Source organism: Pan troglodytes, chromosome 7 (genome assembly GCF_028858775.2).
Source record: "Pan troglodytes isolate AG18354 chromosome 7, NHGRI_mPanTro3-v2.0_pri, whole genome shotgun sequence".
In the NCBI taxonomy this organism is placed as follows: domain Eukaryota; kingdom Metazoa; phylum Chordata; class Mammalia; order Primates; family Hominidae; genus Pan; species Pan troglodytes.
The window spans coordinates 33499382-33517345 of NC_072405.2; the positions used below are offsets into that span (position 1 = coordinate 33499382).

Here is a 17964-nt window from a genome sequence, read left to right on the forward strand (position 1 = left end):
AACCCAGACCCAAATAGGCATTGGAAATATGTGAAGTGTTCATATTAGCCATCTAGCCAGCCCAAGTTACCACATCCTCTCCATTCAATTTTCTTCTGTAAACATATCTTGAGTAGTCAAAATCAAACATACCAAAAAACCCACAGCAATGTGTATCTTCCTAGAATTATATTTATCTCAAATAAAGATTCTTATCCCAACTAGCCTCAAAACCATCTCCAGCAGAATCCATTGGCAACTGACATCCAATGCTATAACTTCTGTGTGTTCACAGTCTCACGAGGAACAATTCTTGCTCTTCTTCTGTGCCTGGGCCATCTGGCATGTGCTCGGAGGGGTAAACACCAAGGGATCTTTAAAGCCCAGCCATGTGTCAAAAAATCACATGGACAATATCACACGGTAATTTTTGATAAATGCTTCCCGGACAGGACAACAATCCTTGACTGTATAGATGCCAATCCAGATTTCCTAGGATCTGGCTGACTTTCTGTCCGATGACACCTGGACAGTGGTCTGCACCTGGGGGCCCCCAATAGAGTATTGATCTTCAAAGGTGGAGTTCTGTGGAATGTCAGGAGGCTCCTAGGGCTCTGTCAGAGTCATCTTTGAGCACTGCTTGGTAGCTTTCTCAGTCTGAAACATCACTCCATCCTTACGGAGCAAAATATATTCAAATAATCTCTTGCAGGGAATTATTACACCATCCTCTCATCCAGCACTGCATGTGCTGGTTCAGACTATCCTAGGAGAATGGGGCACAGCTGTTGCAACTGTTGCTCTGCTGGTACACAACCTGGTGACCATCTGATTTTCAATGAATGGCCATGAAATTTACCCATGTAACAAACCTGTACATGTACCCCTTAAACCTAAAATATAAGTTGGAAATAAAATAAAAAGTTGGAGAAATTAAATAAATAAATAAATAAGAATGTTAAGACACTACAATAGGGGAAGAATACAACAAACGGTGCTGGGACAAGTGAATATCTACATGGAAAAGAATGAATTGGAACCTCTACCTTACACCATATTTAAAGATTAACTCAAAATGAATCATAAACCCAAACATGAGAGCTAAAATATAAAATTGTTAGAAGAAAACATAGGAGTAAATACTTGTGACTTGGGGTTAGGCAATGATTTTTTTTAGATATGACACCGAAAGCACAACTGACAATAAAAAAAATAGATGAATAGAACTTAATTAAAATTAAAAACTACTGTGCATCAAAGGAACCATCAATAGAGTGAGAAGGCAACCCAGGGAATCGGAGAGAATATTTGCAAATCATACCTGAGAGGGGATTAATATTCAGAATATATAAAGAACTCCTAGAAATCAACAACAAAACCCAAACGACTCAATTTAAAAAATGGATGGCATCCTGGGCAACATGGCAAAATCCCATCTCTACAAAAAATACAAAAATTAGCTGGGCATGATGGCACACACACCTGTAGTCCCAGCTACTAGGGATAAGGAGAGGGGCGCTGAGATGGGATGATCACTCGAGCAAGGGAGGTGGAGGCTGCAGTGAGCTATGATCTGGCCACCACACTACACCCTAGGAAAGAGTGAGACCCTACATTTAAAAAAAAAAAATGACTTGAACAGACATTTCACTACTAAAGGAGACAGAAAAATGACCAGTAAGCACACAAACACATTCTCAAGATTATTAGCCATCAGAGAAATGCAAATAAAAATCACAGTAACATACCATTTCATATTCACCAGACTGGCTATAATAAAAAAAAGACAGACAAGTGTTAGTGAGGATGTGGAGAAATCAGGACCCTCATCTATTGCAGATGGAATTTTAAAATGGTGTAGCCATTTTGGAAAACAGTTTGGTAGTTCTGAAAAATTTTCAGTTATCTAGACCCTCAAAATTTTCGGAGTTATTAGCTGGGCATTGTGGTGGGTGCCTGTAATCCCAGCTACTAGGGAGACTCAGGCAGGAGAATCGTTTGAATCCAGGAGGCGGAGGTTGCAGTGAGCCGAGATCGCGCCATTGCACTCCAGCCTGGGCAACAAGAGCGAAACTGTGTCTCAAAAAACAAACAAAAAAAAATCAGAGTTATCTAGACCCAGTCCATTCTTAGGTATATATCAGAGAGAAAAAAAAACATATGTATACACAAAAACTTGCATATAAATGTTCATAGAGGAATTATTTATAATAGCTCAAAAGCAGAAACAATCCAAATGTTCTTGTATTGGTAAATGAGTAAACAAAATGTGGTATATTCATACAATGGAATAGTATTTACCAGTAAAAATTAATGAACTATTGACACATTCCATAAGATGGATAAACCTGGAAAACGCTAGTTACAAAGGTCATATAAGATTTCATTTATATAAAATGTCCAGAATAGGCAAATCCATAGTAACAGAAAGTAGATAAGTCATTGACAAAGTCTGGGTGGACCTCAGCTTCCCAAAGTCCTGGGATTACAGGCTTTAGCCACTGTGCCTAGTCCAAACGCCATTTTATAGGAAATGCAGAGGACAGAGGAGCTTGTTCAAATACTCATGTAGATGGAATTAACAATATCTAGTACAATTTCTATAAGGAAGCCAGGAAAAATGCTTATTTTCATTTTTAAGAAAAACAATATTAAAATCAATGAGTTGATTCCCTATCACCCTTCAAAGAGAGCCAAATTTTTAAAGCATCATTATGAACTCACGTATTTAATTTCACTTAAGATTAGTATAAAAATTGTAATTTGTGTTTTTCAAAAAAATTTTCAACTTTGTCTAAATTTTCAAACTTATTAGCATATAGTTATTCATAATTTTTGCTTATTATACTTTTAACATATGTAGGATCTACCTGGGTATGTATAAAAATGTGCCCAGATATACATCCATGATTTTTTACTCTTGTAGGTATATTTTATTTCAACAATAAAAGTTATTTAAAAATAAAACAAAGAAGGCACAAGAGAGTCTTCCTTAGCCTGTTTAATTTACCCTTCATTTTTTATTATAGGAAATGTTGCCTTTTGGTATCATCTGTGTCATGGGAGAAATACATAATTTCATGCTCAATTTAGAAAGAGTCCAGATGCTGTTACATTATTTAGTTGGCACTGGGTGGAAGTGTTGCTTAAAGAGAGACTTTCGGTGCCAAAAATTTCTTTGCAATATATCATATTAAACACTGTTGATTTGTGTTTTAAATGTTCCCTAGTGCTTTTTGTAGTATTTGAATTCTTATTGTAAACTATGGGAGCTATCTGCAGGGAATCCAAGGCCTTTCCTGTTTCTCATTTCCTTCATTTTTGGAGATAACATCACAGTATGGAGAGAGAACCCAGTTATTTCCAAATCCATAGATTCACTGGGGCTGGGCAATGTCAAATCAGCACCTGAATAAATAAAACATGAGCCCATTAGTGCAAGCTTATATGACCTGTCAGCATCATTAGGCTTTGCTGTGCACAGGAAGCCAGCAGGGATAAGGCCTTTCATAATTATGGCATCTCTCAAGAGAGCCTAACAAATCCAGGCTTTGCTTTTTGAATAAGCATTCTGGTGTTTACTTTCCAGGCAAGGGTCTCACTTCATTTCTAGGTTGCTGTAATTCAAACCCTGCCCTCCTAGGAGTCCTCCTGCCCTGCTGTGAATGGATGCACCCAACTAGATTCCATGGAAATTCAATTCCACCAACTTAACACACATAATGACCAAGCAGTAGCAGGCTTATTCACCAGGGTTTACATCCCTGATACTGGTATTCTCAAAGGTAGTCTCTGCAAGAACCCTCATATTTGACAGGATAAACTTGTTAACTTTATGATTCAAGCTCATGCAGTGCATGTTAATGTTTAGGAGTGCAAAGCTTAGGAGCGTGGACCTGCACCCAAAATGTCCAGATTCAAATCCAGCCTTGCCACTTGTGTTAGTCCATTCTTGTATCGCTGTAAAGAAATACCCGAGACTGGGTAATTTATAAAGGAAAGAGGTTTAACTGGCTCACAGTTCTGCAGGCTGTACAGGAAGCATGACAGCATTTCCTTCTGGGGAGGCTTCAGGGAGTTTTTACTCTTGGTGGAAGGTAAAGCAAGCAGTTTACATGGTGAAAGCAGGGGCAGGACAGAGCAAGGCTATTCTGACATTACAACACACTTGTAAAGAACAAGATCTCGGGCCCGGCAGGGTGGCTCACGCCTGTAATCCCGGCACTTTGGGAGGCCAAGGCGGACGGATCACAAGATCAGGAGATCGAGACCATCCTGGCTAACACGGTGAAACTCCATGTCTACAAAAAACACACACACACACACAAATTATCAGGGCGTGGTGGCGAGTGCCTGTAGTCCCAGCTACTCGGGAGGCTGAGGCAGGAGAATGGCATGAACCCAGAAGGTGGAGGTTGCAGTGAGCCGAGATCACGCCATTGCACTCCAGCCTGGCGACAGAGTGACACTCCGTCGCAAAAAAAAAAAAAAAAAAGAACAAGATCTCATAAGAACTCACTCGCTATCACAAGAATAGCACCAAGTGGACAGTGCTAACCATTCATGAAAAATCCACCCCTCTGAGCCCATCACCTCCCACCAGGCCCCACCTCCAACACTGGAGATTACAATTCAACATGAGATTTGGGCAGAACCACAGATCCAAGCCATATCACCACTTACTAGCTGAGCAGCCTGAGACAAGTTTCTGAACCTTCCTGGGCCTCAATTTACTCATCTATAAATGGGGGCCATAATATTGTCTATCACACAGGGTTCATGTGAGAATTAAATGGCATTATTATACATAAAGCACTTAGAGAAGCACTCTAATACAGTAAGTGCTCTATGCATTTGTTTTGATTATTATTATTATTACCTGTGTGAGTTCATGCAAGTAACAAGCTCTCTGTGCTTTTGTTTCGTATCTATAAAATGAAAATAATAAAAACAGTACCTGCTCTATAGGGTTGTTATAAATATTGAGTTAGTTAATTCATATACAGTATCTAGTGAATTGCCTAGCACATAGTCAGCACCCAATGAATTTTAGCTATTCTCATTTGATCTTTTCTATTTTCTTACATATGGAAATGCAGACAGGACGGTAGGTTGAATGTAATTTATGCCAAAGTTTTGCCGATTTTCAGGGAAAAAAATATTGCTTTTTTAATACATCTGTTATATTTTTCCTATGATCAAGGAAATACATTTTTATAATAATAAATTTGTAAAAGAGAAAAAAGTAAAATGTTCATAATCTTACTCTGCAATTACGTGTACTTTATATTTTTATATTAGGTTGATGGAAAAGTAATTGCAGGTTTTTGCCATTGAAAGTAATGGCAAAAACCGCAATTATTTTTGCACCAACCTAATATTAGCTTTTTCTTTCCAATCTCTTCTTTACCATGCACAAACTCAGATCAGGGTAAAAGAAAATCATAATTTTAAAATTTGGCCATTGATTTCCTTTTAGAGGAGAACAATTTCCCTTTAGTAAAATTCCTTAAAAAAATCACTTGGGTGGAAAGTGAGACTGTAAGGGCGTAATAAGTAGTTAAGAACACAGAAAGAAAGCTAAGCCACTCAGCATTCGGAATGAGCAATAATCTGTAAATACAGAGTGAGAAAAGTAAAGAGAAAGCAGAAAGGGAGTTAAAAAATATAATGAAATGGCTGAGGATCTTTAAAGAAAAAGAAAGTGCTGGATCATTACTGCCATATGATCCAGCAGTCCCACTTCTGGGAATTTATCCAGAAGAATTGAAATCAGGACCTTGAAGAGATATATGCACTCCCATGCTCATTACAGCACTATCTGCAGTAGCCAAGATACAGAAACAACACAAACCTCCATCGAGAGATAAGTAGCTTTAAAAAATGTGGCACATGCACACACACACGCACACACACGCACACACACACACACATACACGAATGTTATTCAGCCTTAAAAAAGAAGGAAATCCTGCCGTTTGCAACAACAGGTATGGACTAGAAGACATTATGCTAAATGAAATAAGCCAGGCACAAAAGGACAGACACAACATGATTCCATTTATGTAAGGTACCTAAAATAGTAAAACATAGAAGCAGAAAATAAGATGGTGCTTTCCAGCAGATGGGTCAAGGGAAGAATGGGGAGCTGTTCAATGGGTATAAAATTACAGTTAACACAAAATGAGTAAGTTCTAGAGATCTGCTGTACAACATTGTGCCTATAGTTAACAATACAGTGCTGTACACTTAAACAGTTGTTAAAAGTGAAGATTTCATAAGTGTCCGTAACACACACACACACACACACACACACGGCAAAGGGACATAAGGAAACGTTTAGAGGTGATTGTTTATTACCTTGACTGTAGTGTTGGTATCACTGGTGCATGTGATGTCCAAACTTATCAAATTATATACATTAAATTAGTGCAGTTTTTATGTATATCAATCATACCCCAGGCCAGGTGCGGTAGCTCACACCTGTAATCCCAGCAGTTTGGGAGGCCAAGGCAGGAGGACTGCTTAAGTCTGGGAGTTCAAATCCAGCCTGGGCAACATGGTAAAACCCCGTCCCTACTAGAAATACAAAAACTGAGGTGGGGGAATTACCTGAACCTGAGAAGGCTGAGGCTGCAGTGAGCCGTGATTGTGCCACTGCACTTCAGCCTGGGCAACAGAATGAGATCTCATCTCAAAAAAAAAAAAAAAAGAAAAAATTATATCCCAATAAAGCTGTTTCTAAAAGTTCTAATATTATAACTTTAATCATGTGTTACATAATGCCATCAATTTCCCCAAACTTAATAGTCTATTATCACCAACAAAAGCTTTGGGTGTGTATGCATTTATGTGTGTATGTGAATCATGGAATCATGCTGAGGTCCATGTTTGGGCCAGTGTGGTGTCGGAGAGAGACAGCCTGCCCTGGTGTGACAGAAACTGACTATTCATGAGTATCCTTTATCTAATAAGAGGTTCTTTAAGTTTTAGCCAAGGACAAACCCATCTAGTTGAAGTCTACATTTCCTACACTTGCAGTCGGGTATGGCCAAGTGTAAAGTTCTGGCCAATGAATTGGGAGAAGAAATGGTGAGTGCTAGTTCCTAGAATCGACTATAAAGCCTCCAACACATCATTGAAAAGACAGTGCATCAACCTGAGATCCTGGACTTTGAACCAGATACAATAGTTTGTTAAGACTTTTGATTGCCTCCCCTGGGGAAGAGCTGAGTGTATCCTGCAACGAGAGGACATAGGTGGTGAAAGCTACACAGACTTCAAATGGGCCAGACTCTCTAGTGTCTAGTGTCACTGCAGAATTAGGGGCCACAGAGAACAACAGACAAGGTGATTCTTCCCAAAGAGTAGAACCAGAGTCCAACCAAAGCATCACTCCATTGCTAGCTAGGGCAGGGAGTCTTCACAATCCAATGCTTCCAGATTTGATCATTGTTATGGACCACTGGCTGTGGTGTACTTCACATTCTTTGCTTTTCCAAGTAAGGGTTTTTATAACAGTTGCACTGGTCCTAGTCCACCATTTCATACTGCATACAAAGGAAAAGATACAGATGATGTGATTTTTTTATAGGTCACAAGACCATGCGTAGCATCTCCAAACTTGGTGGAGAAGAATGCACATCACCTTGAGATCCTAGCCATTAAACTGGATGAGATTTTGAGGTGTCTCACTGAAGGAGGTATCAGTGTGTTCTGTACAGTGGAAGGGAAGAGTGCATTAACTTTTAAGTGTCCAGAGAGAACAACAATGGCAGACTGCTAATAGTTCCCCACCATCTCCATGTTTCCCTTCTTCCACAGTAATAGCTATTACTGGATCCACGTAAGCCAAGTAAAGCTATATTTTCCAGCCTCCCTTGCAGCTAGGTATGGCATGGGATATAAACAGGATTGATATGTGCCATTCCCAAATAATTTCTCCAAAGGAGTTGAGCATGCACTGTTCTGGCTCTTTTTGTCCCTTTCTTAATGCTTGGAAGATGATGAGAGCTGAAAGCACTTACCAGACCTAGACTTTCTATCTCTAGACAAGTGTTTTCCAAGCTATCTGTGGTGAAGGACAATCTCTCATTAACTCACACTTTTGAGACATATTATAAAATGGTTAGAAATCATGAAATAGACAAAAAACAGATTATTTTATTAGTAGTAATATTTTATTATTAGTCAAATAATATTTTATTATTAGTCAGTAATATTATATTTCAATAAATATAATAACAAATAATATAGAAAAAATTTTTAAATTGGCTACATTAAATTTACCAAAAGACATGCAGACTTCTTCACTGAAAAGAATAGAATATTGTTGAAAAAAATTAAAGAAGACCTTAGTAAATGGAGCAATATAGCATGTTCGAGGATGGGAAAACTCAATATTCTCAGTTCTTCCCAAATTGATTTATGGAGTCAATGGAATCTCCATCAAAATTCCTGCAAGTATCTTTGTTGAAATTCACAAGCTAATTCTAAAATTTATGATGGGGATTCCTGCAGACGTAGAACGCAAAACTCATTTTTAAAAATATAAAGTTGGAGAGGCCAGGCATGGTGGCTTACACCTGTAATCCCAACATTTTGGAAGGCTGAAGTGTGTAGGATTGCTTAAGCTCAGGAGTTCGTGACCAGCCTGGGTAACATAGCAAGACCTCATCCCTACTAAAAATTTAAAAAATCAGCCAGGCATGGTGGCATATACCTGTAGTTGCAGCTACTCAGGAGGCTGAGGCAGGAGGATTGCTTGAAACCAGGTGACTGAGGCTGCAGTGAGTCATCATTGTGCCACTGCAATGCAGCCTGGGTAACAGAGTGAGATCCTGTTTCAAAAAGAAACAAAAAAGAAATTGAAGGAAAACATCTGATTTCAAGATTTACTATAAAGCTACAAAAATTAAGACAATGTAGTATTGGTGAAAGCAAAAAGATCAATGTACAGAATAGTGAATTTAGAAATAGACCCATTTACATATGGTCAATTCATTTTCTACAAATGTACCAGGGCAATTCAATGAACAAAGGAAAGTCTTTTCCAGAAATTGTGCTAGAACAATTGTATATTGTTCTGTATAGGAAAAAAAGATCATTAATCCTTACCTCACACAATCACAAAAACTAGAAGTATATTGTAAACCTAAATGGAAAAACAGCAATTACAAAACTTTTAAATGAAAACATAGTAGAGAAAATCTTTATAACATTAAAGTACGCAAAGTTGTCTCATATGGGACACAAAAAACTCAAACTATAAAAAATATAATTATTTTCTTTTCAAAAGTCATCATTAAGAAAATCAAAAGACAAGCCACAGGATGGGAGAATTATTTATAATTATTTATAATATATGTCTCTATTATTTATTTATAATATATGTATTTATAATAGATAAATTTATAATAGATTGTTTATAATATAAATATAAATTTATTTATAATAGATATATATTTTTATATATTATATATAAATATGTTTATAATATATAAATATGTTTATTTATAATATATAAATATGTTTATAACATATAAATATGTTTATTTATAACATATAAATATGTTTATTTATAATATATAAATATGTTTATTTATAATATATAAATGTTTATTTATAATATATAAATATATTTTTATATAATATATAAATATATTTATTTATAATATATAAAAATATATTTATTTATAATAAATATATTTATAAGAATTTATAAGAAATAAATATATTTATTTATAATATATATAATATATATCTAACAAAAGGCTTATGTCAGGATATATGTCTTACAACTCAATAATAAAAAGACAAATAACCACATTAAAAAAGCTGAACAGACACTCTACCAAAAAAGATATGCAAATGGCTGATGAACATATGAAAAGATGCTCAAGACCTCATCTCTATAAAAATTTTTTTAAAAAATTAGCCAAACGTAGTGGTATGCACCTGCAGGGCCAGATACTTGGGAGGCTGAAGCAGGAGGATCACTCAAGCCCAGGGGGTCGAGGCTGCAATGAGCGGTGATTGTGCTACTACACTCCAGCCTGGGCAACAGAATGAGACCTTGTCTCAGAAAACAAAAAAAAAGTAACATTATAGTGCATTGATTGAAATAGGAATCTTGAGACATATATATATACACATACAAAAAAGGGAAATGATAACTTATGGTAGAATGCCAACTGATAAATGTGGATGGGGCTGGGCGTGGTCACTCACATCTGTAATCCCAACATTTTGGGAAGCTAAGGCAGGAGGATCACTTAAAGCCAGAAGTTCAAGGCCTGCCTGGGCAACATGGTGAGATCCCGTCTCTACCAAAAAATAAATAAATAAATAATGTGGATGGAATAATGAAATTTAAAAATCAATATTTAGCAACCACTATGGTAACAGCTGATTAAAGCAAAGAATCACAAATGGACACTAAAACTAGTGGGTGAGATTCTGATAAAGAACACAAAATTTACACAAAATAATAAGTACAATGTTTATTAACCTTACAGCTGAGAACTTAGCAGGCACAATTTTAACCAAGCGATAAACAGTAAAATCACGTGCCTCCTAATTTAATGCCCTAAGAAGAACACAGAATCACTTCAATAAAACTTCTGAAAAAAATACATAACCTGAGGAAACCTATGAGGAAATAAAGAAATATCCATGAACAAATGTCAGACAAATCCAAACTGAGGGACATTCTACAGAGTAAATTGCCTGTGTTCTTCAAAATTGCTAAGGTTATAACAGCCAGATGGAGGCTGAGTTCCAGATTGGAAGAAACTCAAGACACATGACAACCAAGTGCTACATGTGATCTGGATCGGAGCTTAGAGCTGGATGGGACACTGTTGGGACAACGTGAGTGGGATCCATGGATTTGAAGGTGGTATTGTCTCAATGTTGATTTCCTGATTTTGATGGCTGCTCTGTGGTTATGCAGGAAACTCTCCTGGCTTTTAACAAACATTAAGAGGTAATGAGCATCGTATCCCTAATGAATTCCCTTAATGGCTCAGAAAAAAAGAAAGAAAGAAAGAAAAAAGATTATTAATGTGTTGTTCTAGTTAATATGGCTGAGTAACTACCCCAAAAATGCAGTGGCTTATAACAACCAGTTACTATGCTTGTGGTTTCTGTGTATCAGGAATTTGGACAGAAAACAGCATGGGAGGCTTCTGTCTGCTCCGTGATACCTGGGGCCTCAGCTCTAAGACACAAAGGGTTGAGTATGGAATCACCACTCCCTTGTCTGGTGGTGAATGCTGGCTGTCCGCCAAACCAATGCTGATGCTGTTGACTAGAAAACCTACCTGTGGCCTCCCCATATGGCCTGGGTTTCCTCACTAAATGGCATTTGGGCGGCTCCTAGGGTGAGTGTCTCAGGAGTGGTAACGAGGCAGAAGTTGTATCCTTTCTAGGACCTAACCTCAGAAGTTGTGTAACCTCACTGCAGCCATATTCTATTTGTTGTAGCAGTATCAAATCCAAGAGGAGGGGCTATAGATGCATCTCTTGATGGGGAGAGGCAAGATTCTAGAAAAGCCTGTGGGACAATGGCTAACGCTGTGGCCATTCTCAGAAAGTACCATCAGCCATGTATGTACATACAGAGAAAGAAAGGGAAAATAACACAAATGTGATAAAATATTAAAAGTAACAACCACAAAATACGGCTAAAGAGTATACAAGGGTGTTTTACATTTTCTCATAACTTTTCTGTGGGCCTGAAAGTATTTCAAAATACAAAGCTAAAAAATAAGCAATAAAAATGTAATTATTGAATTGAACTAATAATGTTAAACTGTGAATTTCAAATAGAATTGATTAAAAATAAAATCATCATTAAAAGTAGCATGTTGTAAAAATGTTTAAAATGCGGTTACATTATCCCAGACTAAACTCAGTATTTTTGCATTCAGTTCTTAATTGTAAAAGAGTCCTACTGCCCATGACTAGCCTATGTAGGCCCCATGACCATCACCGCACCACACATGTTCTCAGCATCCAGACGGCAACGTACACTGCTCAGCAAGACTGGCCCAACAACCACACACGTGGAGGTCACAGCAATGTAAATTGCTCTAAAAGTTTCTAGATGCTTACACTCAATTTTAGAAACTACCTCATCATGGCCCTTGAACAGGCTATGGATCAACATCAGTGTGTAAACCACACTTAGAGTAGCACCATTTTAGGCTGCATTTTTGGTACTTTCGTTGAAGCGGCTCATGCTACCCTTTTTAAAATATTTTAGAGTTTTCCATCTAATTTGAAATGTCATTTTACCATAAATTAAATTCTCATATGTACTTGGCCTTGTTCTGGGTCTGATATTTTATTCCACTAGTCTTCACTGGCATCATGTTGGTTTAGTTACTGTAACTTTAGATGATGGTTTACGTACTACTCTTCGTTACAAGATTTTCAGAAATCTCCCTAATGACCTCTAAAATACCTTTTTAGGCCAGGAGCAGTGGCTCACGCCTGTAATTCCAGCACTTTGGGAGGCCAAGGCAGGCAGATCACTTGAGGCTAGGAGTTCAACACCAGCCTGGTCAAGAAGATGAAACCCCATATCTACTAAAAATACAAAAATTAGCCAGGCATGGTGGCATGCACCTGTAGTCCCAGCTACTTGGGAGGCTGAGGCAGGAGAATCACTTGAACCCGGGGGCGGAGGCTGCAGTGAGCCAAGATCATGACACTGCACTCCAACCTGGGCAAGAGAGCAAGACACTGTCTTAAAAATAAAATAAAATAAAATAAAAATACCTTTTCAAGTTGGAAAAGGATTACATTTTTACTTTTATTGGAATGTAACAAATAATTAATTTAGAGAGAAATATCATTAAATTTTCCCTTTCAGGAACATAGTATCTCTTTTAATTCATGTGCCTTCATATATTTCCTTCAGAAAAGTTTTACAATTTTTATTTCTTGTTTTATTTTTGTTTTTTAAAGTTTTTATTTCTATAGGTTTTGAGGGAACAGGTGGTATTTGGTTACATGAGTAAGTTCTTTAGCGGTGATTTGTGAGATTTTGGTGCACCCATCACCAGAGCAGTATGCGCTTAACTCAATTTATAGTCTTTTATCCCTCACCCCCTTCCCACCTTTCTCCCCAAGTCCCCAAAGTCCATTGTATCATTCTTATGCCTTTGCATGGTCATAATTTAGCTCCCACTTATGAGTGAGAACATATGATGTTTGGTTTTCCATTCCTGAGTAACTTCACTTAGAATAGTAGTCTCCAATCCCATCCAGGTTGCTGCAAATGCCATCAATTCATTCCCTTTTAGTATTCTGAGTAGTATTCCATCATATATATATATATATATATATATATATATATATATATATATATATATATATATCACAGTTTCTTTATCCACTCATTGATGGATGGGCATTTGGGCTGCTTCCATATTTTTGCAATTGCAAATTGTGCTGCTATAAACATGCATGTGCAAGTATCTTTTTCGTGTGATGATGTCTTTTTCTCTGGCTAGATACCCAGTAGTGGGATTGCTGGATCAAATGGTAGTTCTATTTTCAGTTCTTTAAGGAATCTCCATTGTTTTCCGTAGTGGTTGTACTAGTTTACATTCCCACCAGCAGTGTAGAAGTGTTCCCTTTTCACTGCATCCACACCAACATCTATTATTTTTTAATTTTTTGATTATGGCCATTTTAGTGAGAGTAGGGTTATAATTTTTATTTCTCATTAGATTTGTGTCATTCCTGGATATTTGAGGAGGCACTAACCAATACTGAAAGGAAGAATGAACATGTCATCAAGGCCAGCTTGAGCTTCAGCTGTGACAGTGGTAGGAATCAGAGTGGAGACCACAAGACCTCTGCAAGAAAGGTCATGTCAGAGTCCAGAGAGTCTCCTAGGGTACACTCATCCTAAGGAAGAAAGTAAGGTGTGTAAGTTTGGTCTTGTGACAATACTTATATCATTAAAAAAGGAAGAGTATATTAGAGTGTCTAAGTCCTGAAGAAAAAGACTGGGTATAGTGGCTCACACCTGTAATCCCAGCACTTTGGGAGGCTGAGGAGGCAGGTTGCTTGAGCACAGGAGTTCAAGACCAGCCTGAGCAACATGGCAAAACCCCATCTCTACAAATATAAAAATTAGCCAGGTGTGGCGGTGGGTGCCTGTGGTCCCAGCTGCTGAGGAGGCTGAAATGCGAGAATCACTTGCGCCCAGGAGGTCCAGGCTGCAGTGAGCCAAGATTGTGCCACTGCACTCCAGGCTGAGTGACAGACACCCTGTCTCAAAAACAAAACAAACAAACAAAACCAAGACAACAAAAAAAGCGATAAGTAAAAATGAAAAACTTGTTTATATAGTAGACTTCTGGAAGAAACTGAATCAAAAGTGTATGTAAGTAAATAAGAAAGCAAAAAGAGGCTAGGAGCAGTGGCTCACATTTGTAACCCCAGCACTTTGGAAGGCTAAGATGGGAGGATTGTTTGAGCCCAGGAGTTCAAGACCAGGCTTGGCAACACAGAGAGACCCCATCTCTAAAAATAATAATAATAATCATGTAAATATGAGCTAAACTAAACTGAGTATCATTTTCAACCTTTGACTTTGACAAAAATCCATACATTTGGCAGCACATCCTATCAGTAAGACTGTAGAGAAATCAGCATACTCACAAACTTCTGCTGAAAATGCAGAAAATGCAAATAGTTTCCATTCTCATCATCAGCTATCAGGAACATCTGTTGGCATCAGAGTATTGAGTAGCAGCAATGAATGTGAGAGGAAAATTAAATGACAACTTCAAATTTCTGAGAGAATTAATTTCTCACCAAATATTCCACATCTAGCCAAACAATTATCAACATTTCCGAAGAAGCAAAGACCCAAAAAGTTAACCTCCAATGAACCATTTATGAAAAAATTACTTCAGGTGTTATTCCAGCAAAATGAAAATGGAATCCAAGAATGAACACGAATATAACATGAATAACTTTCTTTTTAAGTGGCGTTTACAAAACATACAGTTTGAATAGGACACTAAGGCTTTTTTTCTTCTCTTCCTTGAACATGACAGTCAAAAAAAAGAAAAAAGCAATAGAGTACCCAGTAAAACAAAAGCTATCCAAGAAAGTCATGGATCTGTATGAGGCAAATTAAAATGTAGACTGATAATGAGTAGTTGCTCAAGGGGAAAAAGATTCCATTTGATTTTGATGCTTACGATATTTTTTTTTCCCAAGCAGTACAGTTTCAGTGATGTAGGATTATTATTTTCTTTTCTATAGGCCTAACACTCACTTGATTCTTCAGTGGTTAATATCTTCATCATCATTATATTGAAAGTCCCACTGATTAACGTTCAATTTTAGAATAAATCTATACACAAAGCACATGAAAGGTTTAATTATAATTACAGAAAAGTAATCCTTAACAATGTACAACTAATGATATCACAGACAGAAGCCAAACATAGAGGAGTCAGAGGGAAAATGGAGGAAAGTACAGGTACAATAACGTTCACATCTTATGTGTGGGCAATCAATAAAGAGTTCTGAAAGTCAATGTCAAAAGTTATATAAGGCTGGGTGTGGTGGTTCACGCCTATCATCCCAGCACTTTAGGAGGCTGAAGTGGGAGGATCACTTGAGACCAGGGGCTTGAAACCAGTCTCGGCAACATAGTGAGACACCATCCCTATTCTACACATTAAAAAAGGGGAAAAAAAAGTTATTTAAGCCAGGCATGGTGGCTCATGTCTGTAATCCTAGCACTTTGGGAGGCCAAGGCAGGCAGGTCACGAGGTCAGGAGTTCGAGACCAGCCTGACCAACATGGCAAAACCCCATTTATACTAAAAATACAAAATTACCTGGATATGGTGGCGCATGCCTGTAATCCCAGCTACTCGGGAGGCTGAGGCAGGAGAATTGCTTGAACTCAGGAGGCGGAGGCTGCGGTGAGCTGAGATCATGCCATTGTACTCCAGCCTGGACAACAAGAGTGAAACTCTGTCCAAAAAAAAAAAGTTATTTAAAATATAACTAAATTAAAGAAGTAAGGAAGTGTCAAGGGGCAAGAGAAGGGAGGCAGGTGTGTTAAATTCAGAGATTCAATAGATACTTTTTAAACTTTTATTTTAGGTTCAGAGGTACATGTGTAAGTTTGTCATATAGGTAAATTGCATATCAGGGGGGTTTGGTGTACAGATTATTTTGTCACCCAGTAGTTTTTCAATCTTCTCCCTCCTCCCATCCTCCACCCTCTAGTAGGCTCTGGTATCTGTTGTTCCCTTCTTTGTATTCACGTGTATTCAGTGTGTAGCTCTCACTTATAAGTGAGAACCTGCAGTATTTGATTTTCTGTTCCTGTGTTGGTTCACTTAGAATAATGGCCTCCAGCTGCATCTGTGCTGTTACAAAGGACATGAACTAATTTTTAATGGCTGTGTAGTATCCCATGGTGTATATGTGCCACATTTTCTTTATCCAGTCTATTGTTGATAGGCATTTAGGTTGATTCTATGTCTTTGCTATTGAACGCAATGAACATATGCATGTATGTGTTTTTTATGGTAGAATGATTTATATTACTTTGGGTATATACATAATAGGATTGCTGGGTCAAATAGTAGTTCTGTTTTAAGTTATTTGAGGAATTGCCAAACTGCTTTCCACAGTGGCTGAACTAATTTATATTCCTACTAGCAGTGTATAAGTGTTCCCTTTTCCTGTGCAACCTCACCAGCATCTGCTGCTGTTGTTGTTGTTGTTGTTGTTGTTGTTGTCATTTTAGATGGAATCTCACTCTGATGTCCAGGCTGGAGTGCAGTGGCACGATCTTGGCTCACTGCAACCTCTACCTCCCAGGTTCAAGCGATTTTCGTGCCTCAGCCTCCCAAGTAGCTGGGATTACAGGCATGCACCACCACGCTTGGCTAACTTCTGTATTTTTAGTAGAGATGGAGTTTCACCATGTTGGCCAGGCTGGTGTTGAACTCCTGATATCAGGTGATCCCCCCGCCTCGGCCTCCCAAAGTAATGGGATTACAGACGTGAGCCATTGCATCCAGCCGCATCTGTTGTTTTTCGACTTTTTAATAATAGCTAATCTGACTGGTGTGAGATGGTATTTCACTGTGGTTTTGATTTGAATTTTTCTAATGATTAGTGATGTTGAGCATTTTTTCATATGCCCGTTGGCTGTGTGTATGTCTTCTTTTGAAAAGTGTTCATGTCCTTTGCTCACTTTTTAATGTTTTTTTGTTTTTGTTTTTTGTTTGTTTGTTTGTTTTTTGCTTGTTGATTTAAGTTCCTTACAGATTCTGGATATTAGACCTTTGTCAGATGCCATAGTTCGCAAATATATTCTCCCATTCTGTAGGTTGTCTGTTTACTCTGTTGATAGTTTCTTTTGCTGTGCAGAAGTTCTTTAGTTTAATTAGGTCCCACTTGTCAATTTTTGGTTTTGTTGCAATTGCTTTTGGCATCTTTGTCATGAAATCTTTGCCAGGGCTTATGACCAGAATGGTATTTCCTAGGTTTTCTTCCAGGGTTTACAGGGTTTACATTTGAGTCTTTAATCCATCTTGAGTTAATTTTTACATATGGTGTAAGGAAGGGGTCCAGTTTCAGTCTTCTGCATGTAACTAGCCAGTTATCCCAGCACCATTTATTGAATAGGGAGTCCTTTCCCCATTGGTTGTTTCTGTCACAGAGAGTCAATATATATTTTTTTAAGCTGATGAATTAAGAAATAGAGATATAGAAGCAAGTTATCTAGCATTTCATGTCAAATAAGCCAAAGAACTAGATAATAGAAGCAGTCAAAATTATTGGAGGTGATTTCACTTTTTACTTTATATCTCTGTGCTACTATTATTTTTTTAGTAAGTATGGGAGACAGAATAACGGTTCCAAAGATGTCCATGTCCTAGTCCTAGGAACCCATAAATATGTCACCTTACATAGTAAAAGATTT

At 37.6% G+C, this 17964-nt stretch overlaps 1 pseudogene; it reads right to left on the minus strand.

Annotated features, from left to right (window-relative positions):
* Positions 1-276: 276 nt before the first annotated feature.
* Positions 277-17337, minus strand: LOC100614310 (mammalian ependymin-related protein 1-like; annotated as a pseudogene).
* Positions 17338-17964: the final 627 nt, after the last annotated feature.